The sequence below is a fragment of the Cryptomeria japonica genome, chromosome 6, assembly GCF_030272615.1.
Source record: "Cryptomeria japonica chromosome 6, Sugi_1.0, whole genome shotgun sequence".
Lineage (NCBI taxonomy): Eukaryota > Viridiplantae > Streptophyta > Pinopsida > Cupressales > Cupressaceae > Cryptomeria > Cryptomeria japonica.
The window spans coordinates 520,795,273-520,808,662 of record NC_081410.1 but is presented as its reverse complement, the minus strand read 5'-3'; positions in this window follow the sequence as shown (position 1 = coordinate 520,808,662).

Here is a 13,390-nt window from a genome sequence, read left to right as displayed (position 1 = left end):
ATACAAATTTATGATAAGAAACTTTATTTCTTAGTATTGAGAATTGAGAATTGATGTTAGAATTAATAACAAAATTTATTAATTTTATCTTCCTATGTATTTTATAGAAATTATTATTTTTAAATTTTTTTTTTTTTAGAAGCATATATTGTTTTAAAAAAGTTTTTATATGATTAAATGTAAATATCATAAATATATTTTAAAAAATTATTAAAATATCTATATATTGTATATATGTATAAACACAAAAATAAATAAGTATATAGATAAGAAAATGTAGATAATTTATTTTATCTTATACTTAAAGTCATATATGGACACATAAATAAGAGGATGGATAAGAAAAGATAAATATTTTTATTGTTACAATGGAAGCACTTGTTACATGATTCTTTGCATTTAAGATATTACAACATTAGGAGGGAGTATACATTTAAACTAAAAGTCCTTATTTGATTAAGTTGTCAAGGGCATCTATTTTATCAAAGCCACCTTAGAATCTAACTTAACCCTGTTGCACACATATATAGACATCTTAAATACATATATCTAAAAGACATCAAGAGATAAGTAAACCTCATAATTGCTCTTTGACATCAATTAAATTTTTCACTAAATGATCACCCAACCCTTGAGGTGGAGGGGAGATGCTCCTAGATAATTGTGTAGAGCATACATGAGAGAGAACACTAGCCCACAATTTCCCTTGATCTATAATTATTTAAATAATGCTATAAAATTTCATTAACTTTTTATACCTCTTTCTCCAATCCATCTATTTATTCCACTCTCTTTCCCTCCTCCCCTCACTCAATAAGGATAGTGAGGTTCTTACTCTACTCTTTCCTTGCCCCCTTATCCCTAGCCCCCTCCTATATCTGGAATACATCTACTTAGAGACACTTAAAAATATTAATCTTGAGTTGTTTTATTTTCTTAAGAGTTATTTTATTTTACTTTAGATCTATTTAAGAATTATTTTATTTTATTCACATTATTAATTTTATTTTAATTGAAAATATAATTTTATTTATTCAAGATTTTTTAAAATTTAAAATTTATTTATCTTAAATTTGATAGTCATTTATATTTCAAAATATTAATATTTAATAATATATATGTGAAATACGAATAAAATCAATTCTTTGTTTTAGTTTTTATCACTCTTTTTTTTTTTTCCTATAAACACAAATTTGAAAATAAAAGTAAACATTTTTATAATATATTTGAATCATTAAAGTAAAAGAAGAAGATAAATAAATACAATTTACTAATACTTGTTTAGATTTACACTATTTCACCATGATCTCGATTATAGAGAAAGAAAAATAATGAGAAATGGAAAAATAATAATAAAAAGATTTAGTGTTGTCATGAGTAAGTTGGTAATATAGTAAAATTAGTTTTTTTTCTTTTGCTTATTTTATTAAATTATAATGTAAGGTTTACAATTTGATAATCATTTTAAAAATGTATCATAACAAATGAATATTTGAAAATAAGTTAATAAATTTTTCATTTAAAAAGATGGTTAATTCTATGGAATAAATTTGTTTTGTTTTGTATTTAATTTTTTCTAAATTATAATTTTTTTTTAAATATTTTAAGAAATAAAATAACATATAAAACTATTGAAAATTTATTAAAATTATAGATAAACAAATCTTAAATACATTTATCTAATAAACCGAGAACACCACGACATCATTATATTCTATCTCTTCCTACCATCATAAAAATATAAACAATATATCACTTAATATATAATTTTGATTTTGATTTTAATTTTTAATGAATAACAAAAAGCCTTTGATTTGGTCTCCATGAGTGCAAGTTCCCTAATCATTAAAAAACGTGTGAAAAATTAGAGTGGGAAAAAATCATGGTACCTAGTAAAGATAAATGTGGTGGTCCATACATAAAGTTTGGATAATGTATTGAAAATTATTTTTGTTTGCAACTTCCTTAGTGTTTTAATTTTCATTTTTTTTTTAATTGTTTAGATCTTTTTTTTTTGTTTTTTTGATCGATAAAAGGCCGAGGTCAAATAATTTTATTAATTTAAAAATAGATAGAATTACATAATTGTTTAGATCTATTGATATGGGTAAAATTAACTCAATAGTGATAGAATTCAAATGAGAGGGGAAACTTGTTTTTATTTACTTATTTATATATTAAAAGTGTTGTAGTTGTTTAAGCATTAAAAAAATGGATCTTGTTTTTAATTATATATCTTTATGGGTTGTTTTGTTGTTAATAGATTGTTTTAGGCTATTTTAAATGTATATATATATATTTTTCATTGATTCTATTATTCATAATAGAAGTATTATGAGTCATGGTAGTTGGTTCGTCAAACTTTGCTTATTTGTACTTTTCATTAGAGTCAATATTTGATTGCCTCGAAGTCCAAGTCATTAATATTTAATGTTTGGGGTGATTTAGATTTCTTTTGTATTTGTGGGAATTTTGGAGAAACTTTCAAAACACTTTAGGGTCTTATATGTTTTGAGTAAGATAAAATTTATTTAAGCTATTCTCAATACGGAGTTCGTATAAAAATGGATCTATCTAAAGGCTTTAAATAAATACTAGATATTCAAATTGGGGAAATGTATCTTAATCAACCTTTAATTAACTTTATCGTTTAGCTATCAATCCCAAGAGGATAAGATTAAATATTATCACTTATGGGTTCATCTTGAAACCAATTGAAATCATGGCTCCCACAAAAAGCTAATAAAGAGGATGGGTGAACCATTATCAAGGATAAGAGAAATAAATCTTACAATAAGGACCCTCCAAAAAATTGTAAATCCTATATCATAGGTTTATTACATTCTAAAGCTACTTGCCATGGTTTAACCTTTAATTCATCTCCCACTCAAGTGAGTTAATCACATGTTTCCTCAAGACAACCTAGAAAAACAACTTGTATCCTTTAAAATTTAATCATGATTGTATTTATTGCCATGGTTTTTCATCTATGTTTCCTTTTATTTGTGTTCTTTCCCTAATTCTTTAATTATGGGGTTATATTATATGAAACCCCTTTATTCTACTACATATCCTTCTTCCAAATTAAGGGGAATATCTTCATCTTTACCTTGATTTTATTAATAAATCTAAGTTTGTATGGCTTTTTCATTTGAGGTGCTATCTCTCTAGTGATAAACATCCTATCTTTCTCTTCCACTTACACCTTTGTTTTCCTTGATTATTGTTCCATCCTTCTAGAGAAATTATTTTTAAGTGTAGAAGATGAAGAACTCTGGGTTGTATCACTACCATTCCTTGTAGCATGAACTTGATGGGTTCCCAATTATTTGTAACCTCTTGTAGCATCATCTTGAAGTTATTCCTCTTCATTTTCCTTTATACCTTTTCAATTGGGAATGTGACAAGAGTTTGGATCCTTGTATGTACTTGAAATATCTTCTCAACTTGACCAAAAAAAAAAGAATTTAAAGAAATCTTGTTTTAGTTTATCCTAGTAATCTGTTTACCCTTTTGTTCTTGATGTATGTACCAAGAATGAGGTAGTAACTTTGAAGAAAAATAAAATAAGTGGATCCTTATTATTTTTTTGTTGCTTCCCTTTTAGATTAGAACTTATCAAAGTATTTAATATATTATCTTAGATTGGAAGCTCCTTTATGTAGGAGTGAATATTGAGATTCGATACCATGTATAAGTCTGAGCAACCAAGGCTTGATATTTGGAACCAAAAAATGAATCAAGTTGTGACAGTTTGGCTTGCTCCCATGTCAGGTGCTCACAAAACACCTCAAATGAAGGAATAATGAATGTAGTACTGAAAGCATCCATGGTGGAATAAAATAATGAAGCAAAGAACCAAAATTGGCCTCAAAGATTTGATAGAATTAAGAAGATGCACTCTTTGTCAATCTTCTCCTTGCCACAACCATGTAGCTATGAACTAATGGATTTGGACTTCTCCAGAAAGGCCTTGATGGAAGGAAAGGAATTAGACACCAATGATGTCAAGTATTTCTCAAGATGAAGTGGATGAAATGTAACACCCGCCAAAATACCCTAGGGAATATACACTCAACTAGCCTTGAATGGAACGATTTTTTATTTATGTTAACTAACTAATATTTCGCTTAGCACAACTAGGCAACATGTTGAGCATTTGTTTACTTAGTTTATACTTAGTGTTATTAACTTAATCATTGGTTATCTTATTAGGTTCTTATGCAAGCGGAATATTCTTTATGATGCCACACTAACTCCCTAGGGTACATTAGCACCATTACTTTAATTTCAGCAACAACCCTTATTCACTAATCCATTAGTAATTACATTAAGATCCATTAATCATCATGAATATACATATATGCAGGCCACTAAATTAGTCCATCATGAAATGCATCTACATGTTTGTTAATGCAAATTGAACTATCATTGTTCTCATGTGCAAGGTGAAATAACACATGACATTCACTAACTTATCTATGCACATATGCAAGTACACCATTAGCTATCCTCATGATGCATCCTATTAACCTCATTAATTCATATAGTAAATGCAAGACTAATCCCCATTATCTAATGTTCATTTTAAAAATTAAATCCAAATATTCCTAATCCCATATCCATTCATCATCTATATGAGTGATATGCATCTACCATAATTATCCATTTCTTAATTCATCATGTTCTATTATGATCTTTTTCTATCACCATTCATATATGTGTAATGCATCATATAAATGATTTCTTCAATCCTTACTTAATGCATAACATAAAATTCATACATTTCTATCATTTACATGCTTACTATGAGAATCCTATTCCTAGCATGATATATTCCTTCATGCACCTATTTGCTTAATGCATAAGTCTACATGTCATTCTCATTAATCTTTACTTATGGCATGCATGCTTACTAATATGATAATGCATCTATGAACATGATATTATTCTTAACCCATGATATGATTCTATGTCACTATATCCGTGTAGGGGAAAAAGTGAGTCTAAGTATGGAAACCCTAATCCCACTCTCATACACACTCATGGAATACGAAAGAGCCTAGGGAGGTAACACAATTCGGCTACTTCTTATGAGGAAGAGAGAGCCATGGATTAACCCTTAGTTTTTCTATTCCTTTGCTATAAATGAGAGAGAGGAATGATGCAAAAATGCAATCTAACCTAGAACGTAAGTAAGCAAGCAAACCCTAATCTGAGAATGCAAATCAAAGGACAACTGATATACTGCTGAAAAGTACCGATCAGAAGGAAAAATTAGAGGTGCACTTATATCTAAAATCTGAGCAGAAATGTCCAGGACCAGGGTACCACACTGCTATCTTGATTTTGCACTTCTGGAGATGCAACTAATAAGATGGATTCTGGAGCCTGCAAAGTACTGTCTTGCCAAATCCTGCTGACAGAGGGCAGGACCATGGTGCAACGCCACTATCCTGGGTAGGATCATAGCACCATGCCACTGTCTTGGGTAGGAAAAAGGCACCACACCCCTGTCCTTGGTGTTTTTGCTGAGATCTACAACCCAAAACTGTTCCTATGTGCTCTTCTAGTCCCGAAACTTCCAGCGATGCTTAGATCCGAACCTGTACCTGAAGTTGAAAAATAGGGTTTGGGGTGGCTATATAGGGTTTTGCCTTAGTCAAAACCTTGTGTTGGTTATTTCTAACTCCACAAATAGCTGATAATGTATTGAAAATGTGTGTGCAAGAACCTTGTGTGTGTGCACGATCCTAAGATGAAAGCAAACAATCTAGAGTAACCCTAAAGAGTAAACCCTAATTGCTTATAATTGACAAAGTAAATGCTCTAAATCCACAATGTAAAGTGATCTAAAGAATAAATATGAATCAAAATGAAGCTTATACAAAGACATGAAAACAACATGAAACCATACCCAACCCTAAGGGATAGGTACAAGCCAATCGTCAGTCGGTGATCTCCTATTGTTCTTCTACATCTTTAAAAGCCCCCAATTGATAAAATGATACTTGATGAATGTTTGATGGATGAATGTTGAATGTTGTTGAAGAATTCAAAGATCTACTCTTTCGCTGCAAACAAGGCATGCTCCAAAAACCTACTCTTAGATTCTTAGAAGAAGACCCCTTCAAATGAAGAAAGAGATCTCTTAAGTATGAAACCCTAGATCTTAATTTCATGTTTAGGCCAACCTAGGATTTGAATTTCCTGCTGATATTTTGGGGTTAAGCATTATTATATCATAGGATTATGCTCCCAAAATTTTGGGAAAAAAGTCACGGACCATGTGCATTCCCGCCACGGTCAGGCCAAATTTTCACCAAATTTTTGGGGCAGTTAGATATGATGATACTAGACCACATCCCAAAGTTACAACTGATTTCTAGATGTTTTGATATGTGAAATCGGGCCTAAACGGTCAAAATAAGACATAATTAGGGTTTATGATTAAATTATTTATTGGAGGAATTAGATGAAAAGGGCCACGCTTAGGGTAAAGGGCCCAACTTTATAATATGTAAAGTGATGAAACATGACCTTAGATTTAATTAAATTAATTAATTAAATGATTAAAGGGGAATTAGAAATGCAAGATGCAAGACACACTAAGGCGGGTGCTAACCTAAGTGTGAAATTGTACCACCCTAGCAAGGGTGTACAATTTACGACACTACATTTAGCCCCCACTTTAGTGGTTATATGACACTACATGCATATGGAAGCTAAAATATAGAAAAGTAAACATCTTTTGAAAAAAGATATAGCCATAAGTTGTCGGACGGAGCCCCAACGGTATATGCAATACACAATTAGGAACCACTCCCTATAAAACCACATGTTAGACCACAAAATCACCTAATTCTTACTAAGGAAAGTGATGAAATTAGCGGGTAGCTATATGCCCCCCTATTTTGACTTGCTTATTAGTGAGGTGAAATAGGGTATCATGTTTACCACAATGAATTGTGATAAAGATTTTGATGAAGCAAGTTCGCAACAAGGTTTGATTACTCATCCAAGAATGTTATGGAACTAATGTAGAGTGAGAGGGTGAACTCACGATTCCAACACCACCGACGGTCCAAAAATCGGAGCTTCCTAGCTCAAGATATGATAGATTGAAGAAAAACTGCAGAAATTAGGGTTTTAACCTAAAAACATAAAGTGAAAAAGTTCATAATGCATAAATATGAAAGTGACACCTTCATTTTTCACTTTTTAACTTTTTAGCACTATTCACTGTAGAGGAGCCCATATATTAGCCATCATGCCTTGACGTCGACTTGAGTAACCTATGCAAAAGGAGATCCTGCGCCAGTCCATACCCGCCGACTGACCACTCGACGAGGTGAGTTGACCTTGCGTTCATTCCATTTGAATTTTTCATGCTTTCATAGTTTTTAGGAATGACGATGTCATCGCCAAGTCTAGGCCCGGGCCCTCTCTTCGGACACTTAGGGGTCCTAGGGTGCCCTGGTCCTCTTAGGGTACCATGGTCCCAAGGGGGCGCCCTGGTCCTCCTAGGGTGCCTTGGTCCATTCAGAGCACCTTGGTCCCTGTTTGGGGTGACCAATGGCGATATGGGATTGGGCGATGAATGTTAGAATGGATAGAATGACCATATTGATTAGATGATAATGATGATTATTGATTACTGATGATAGAATGTTTTTCTTTTTGTAGACACTGCCATGCATCCGCGAGCATACTATCGGTCTCACCTTCCATAGCGTTTGGGAGTAGATCCCAAGACTGATAGCAGGGGAGAGGGAGTTTCTCCATTCAGTGGGCTTGTGGGATGTGATGACTATGTTGACCATCAAATTCCATTCTGCAATGCTGATGGCACTGATGGAGAGGTGGGATGCAAACACCTTGACATTCTTGCTACCTGTGGGGGAGAAGACGGTCACCCTTGAGGATGTATACCGCATTCTGTGCCTTCCCATTAGGGGAGAGACTGTGAGATATCGATCCAACTGGATAGAGGAGGATTAGAGGAGAGAGAAAGTGTATGCTATGGGGAGTGTGTTACTCAGCGAGACGAGGTGCCGTATCATGGTCAGCTAGCTCCTACACCCTATCGACAAGGTTCCATTAGTGAGGCGACTGATGATTGTGACCCTTGCACTAGCCGTGTGCCCTAATGGGTGCAACACACATATGCATGGAGGAATCATCTATGCTATCTGAGCGATGGAGAGACATAGGAGGGTATACTCTTGGGGTCAGAGCATGCTTGCACATCTCTATCACGACCTTAGGGAGTATGTGTTTGGACAGGGATGCAACCTGATGACATGCACGCTACTACATGAGTGGATGTTCAAGCATATTACCTGCACGAGGCCTGTTGGAGCCCCCATAGAGCTAGTCCCAGAGCATCCTAGGGTATGTGCTTATCCTCTTACCTGCGAGTGGCGATTCTATGATCGCCTGCATTGGATATTGAGCTTACATAGATTGACAATGGGTGGAGTCATATGGAGACCCTACCTCAAGATGTACATGTGGGCAGGGATACACAGGCAGATGTTCAGCATGGAGAAGAACCGTCTACTTGAGGGGTGGTACAACCACATAGTCATTCCCTTCTACTTCGATCGAGTGCGGCGACAGTTTGGGTTTGAGCAGTGTGTTCCTACTGATGTGCTTGTGTACATCTGACACTCATGTGTGATGCTGAGGCTAGGAGCCATTCCAAGGCCTACTAGTGATGAGATCAACATCACAGATTCAGACGGGTCAGATCAGGACATTGAGAAAGACTATAGAGATGATTCAGGTGTGCACCGATGGTACATCACATGGTGGGGGAGGACATACCTTGGAGCCATCTTCCCAGTAGATTTCCCTGGAGGGAACCCTAGTCCATGGAGATAGTCAGACGACGAGGAGGGCTTAGAAGATCAAGCTAACGACACAAGAGAGCAGGAGGCAAGTGGAGACAAAGATGATCCCGACACCAGAGAGGGAGATCAGGATGAAGATGATGAGGAGGATGGAGAGGAGGAGAATGACAAGGATGACAAGGAGGAGGATGAGGAGGAGGATGAGGAGGAGAATGAGGAGGAGATTGAGGATGAGGATGAGTCAGATACAGTTCCTCATCACTCCAGGGAGGATACCATAGACCTAGATCCACCGAGTCTCCCACTACAGGTGGAGAAGGACCCTATAAGGGGTCTTGATCCTAGTCCCCATCGGCCCACACCTACTATACAAAGACAGTACAAGCACAAAGAGCCTAGCGGGTCCAGGTATCATGCAGTCGCTTTCCATGATCCCTACTGGGGAGAGAGAGATCCAGGTAAGGTGTCCTGTTATTGATTAATTTATGTATCTTACCTATTTAGTTTTGATGATATAAAATGTTATTAATAGAAAATTTCTCTCTTTCTTGCAGCTACCATCCACGAGTGGCGTTCTCTTATTCAAAATGCAGTGATAGGCCTTATTGTGACTGCGCACATTCCTAGTTCCTCACAGATATCGCATAGATCCGAAAGGAGTACAGGATGACACGAGGATCTTTTCTCCCCTATTCATATGGAGATGGAGGTCCTACAAGAGAGATTACGATAGACAGTGTGACCTAGAAGCGTCACAGACAGAGGCATCCACATATCGTGGGATTATGATGGAGAGGGATCGCAGGAGCTCCTCGAGGAGTCACTCACGATCTATATCACGATACATCCCCATGGGCCCACCCCCACGACCAGATTAGGAGGGGGCATCTAGCCACCATCCTCCAGCTACTAGTCCTAGGGATAGGAGATGATCTTGATGTATTGATGTATATATTTTGATACTCATGGATATGTTATTTTAATGCTCAAACAATATATGCATTGCTTATATTAGAATTAACATATTGAGTGATGAACATGTATGTCTAATTTTAATTTCCATGTGATTGATTTCTCAATGCTTCATGATTAAATTGATACATGTGTGATTTAATTAAATAACTAAGTATTTAATTAAATGCTACTTTGATGATGTAAAAGAAGAATGTATTAAGCCTAAGAACTATATGACTAATATGATTTAATTAACTCTAATTAAACACAACATGATATAATTCTACTTAACACAACAAAAATTGTATAATATGCTAGCACATATGAAATGTAAATCTATTACAATTTACATAAAAGAATCCTAGACAAACAATAAAGTAATGAAACATGCTTGTCAAGAATGAAGTAATGTATACCAAACAATATAACATCAATTAATCCTACATAATTTAATGAAGACATGCTAACATATTACCCTATTTTGAAGAAAAAGATAGAGAGAGAACAAAAAGTAGACTAGAGAGAGAGAGAGAGAGAGAGAGAGAGAGAGAGAGAGAGAGAGAGAGAGAGAGAGAGAGAGAGAGAGAGAGAGAGAGAGAGAGAGAGAGGATCTAGGCATAGTATCTACGAAGGTGCATAGCATTTATGGGTTCCTTGAGAGGAGTACCTTCCACATATGCTATCTTGTAAGCACCCGATCCATAGAATTCGACAACAATGTATGGTCCAAGCCAATTAGGGCTGAATTTTCCTTTCTCCTCAGGTAAGGCATTCATGTTACGCTGATTCTCGTAAATGACTAAATCAACTACTAAGAACGAATGTTGAATAACCTTATCATTGTAGCTTCATTTGAAAAGTTTTATAATATGCTTGAATATGCTCGAGGACATTTATACACTGTTCATAGAGCATCTCAAGTTGTTGAAGTCTTTTCTCTCTATAGGAATCATCATCCACTATACCCCTAAGAGAAACTCTCAAAGAAGGAATTTCTAACTCCAAAGGCATAATGGCATCAACACCATAAACAAGATTATAAGGAGTAAAACCCATAGAAACACATAAACTCATGTGATAATCCCACATAGCATAGGTTAATTGAGTATGCCAATCCTTACCATGCTTGTTTACAATCTTTTGAAGAATTTGTTCAATTATCCTATTAGATGACTCAACTTGACCATTTGATTGAGGATAATAAGGTGTAGAAAATTTTATGTTGAATATGATATTTCTCGAGAAACTTCTTCACATCCTTATTTTTGAATAATGTTCCATTATCTTAAACTAAGGCGGAAGGTATCCCAAATAAAGAAATAGTGTTTTCCAAAAGGAATTGACAAATTACTTCAGCGGTAGTGGATTGAAGTGGAACGGCTTCCACCCACTTCATAAAGTAATCAGTGGCAGTTATGATGAAGGTATGTCCTTGAGATGAAGGAGGAGATATTTTACCAATGAGATCCAAACCCCATGTAGAAAAGGGCCAATACGCCACTTGAGATCAAAGTTCTTGAGTAGGGGCATGGATCAAATTTCTATGTCGCTGACACTGATGACATCATTTAACAAACGCAAAGGAATCCTTTTCCATGGTTTTCTAATAATATCCCATTCGAAGCAATCTCTAAACTAAAGATCTACCCCCAAAATGCCCCCCACAAGCACCTGGATGTTCTTCCTCAAGAGAAATAGGGACTTTAGCCTTGTTTAAGCATCGAAGGAGAAGACCATTATAAACCCTAATATAAAGAACATTAGAAAGGATAATGTATCTAGCAACCAATTTGCGAATCCTAGCCCTAGTATTCTTATTTGCAGAGTCAGGAAAGGTACCATCACTCAAATATCTCACTATATGCGAGTATCATTCATCAGAATCTATAATGCAACAATATGCTACATTACTAGGATTATCAACAATAGCTAGGGTAGTAAGGTTGTGAATAGTGAATTTAAGATCTACCAAGGGGTCCTCTAGAGACACAAGAGAGGCAACACATGCCATCGCATGAGCATGTCGATTATCCTTTCAAGGAATGGGCTCCATGGTATAAGAATCAAATTTTTGCAACAAGGATAAAGCTAGATCTCTTTATTATGATAATTTGTCTTGCTTATCTTGATAAAATCCTATCACTTGTCTTATGATTAGTTGAGAATATCCATAAATATGTAGATGTTTCACATTCAACTCCAAGGCTGCTTTAATTCTAGCTATAAGAGCCTTGTATTCAAAAATGTTGTTGGTACATTAGAAATTGATAAAGGAATAGGCTTCTTTTTTAGGATAGATTAAGACCACCCTTGCCCTTGATCCTATATGACACTTAGAGCCATACAATTACAATTCCCAAGTCTCATCAACCTCAGTGAAAAAAATGTATTCATTAGGAAAAGAACTCTGGATTAGGTAGGGCGAAGGGTGAAGGAGCATCAACTAAGTGATCAGTCAATGATTGACCCTTTAGTGCCTTTTGTGAGACAAACTTAAGGTCAAACTCGGTCAACATCATAATCCACTTAGCTAAGCATCTAAAAAGGTCAGTTTTGGAGAAAATATGTTTAAGAGGATCGAATTTAATAATAACATGATGGATCTCAACATTCAAGAGATAATGCCTCAACTTTTGGGTTGCAAAGACTAAAGCAAGGCACTGCCTTTCTATTGTAGAATATCAAACTTCGTAATCAAGTAGAGTGTGTCTTATGTAATAAACCGGGCATTCTCTACCATCCTTATCACATTGTGCCAATAGGGTTGCAAGAGATTGAGGGGAAGCAACGATGTACGAAAGGAAAGGCTTAGTAGGATCAACAGGTTGAAGAATAGGAGGATTGGCCAAATACGTTTTTAAGTCTTCAAATGCTTGACGAAAATCCTCATTCCATTGAAAAGTGATATTCTTTTTAAGCAATTATGTGAAGGGAAAAGTACGATCCGCAAGTTGAGAGACGAACCTACGAATAGCTTGGATCTTTCCTTGCAAAGTTTTTAGTTGGGAGACATTTTTAGGAGGTGGCATGTTAACAATAGCATCTATCTTCTTTGTATCCACCTCAACGCCATGATGTGAAACTATGAATCCTAATAGTTTTCCACTATCCACACCAAAAGCACATTTTTAGGGATTCAAACGCATGTTATACTTATGAATTCTCTCAAAGATTTGACGAAGGATCTTAACATGATCTGTACGAAGAACGGATTTGGCTAAGATGTCATCAACGTAATCTTCTAAGGTTTTATGCATATAGTCATGGAAGATGATAATCATAGCACGCTGATAGGTTGTGCCTACATTTTTCAATCCAAAAGGCATCACAATCCAACAGAACGTTACCCAAGGGGTGGTAAAAGCAGTTTTATATTGATCTTGGGGATTAATGAAGATTTAATTATATCTTGAGAAACCATCCATAAAGGATAATATAACATGCCCTGCTACCGAATCCACTATCATATCGATATTCGGGAGAGGAAAGTCATCCTTTAAAGAGGCCTTGTTCAAATCATGAAAATCCGTACACATCCTAATCTTATTTTTCAGCTTTAGCCACAACCACAATGTTTGAAA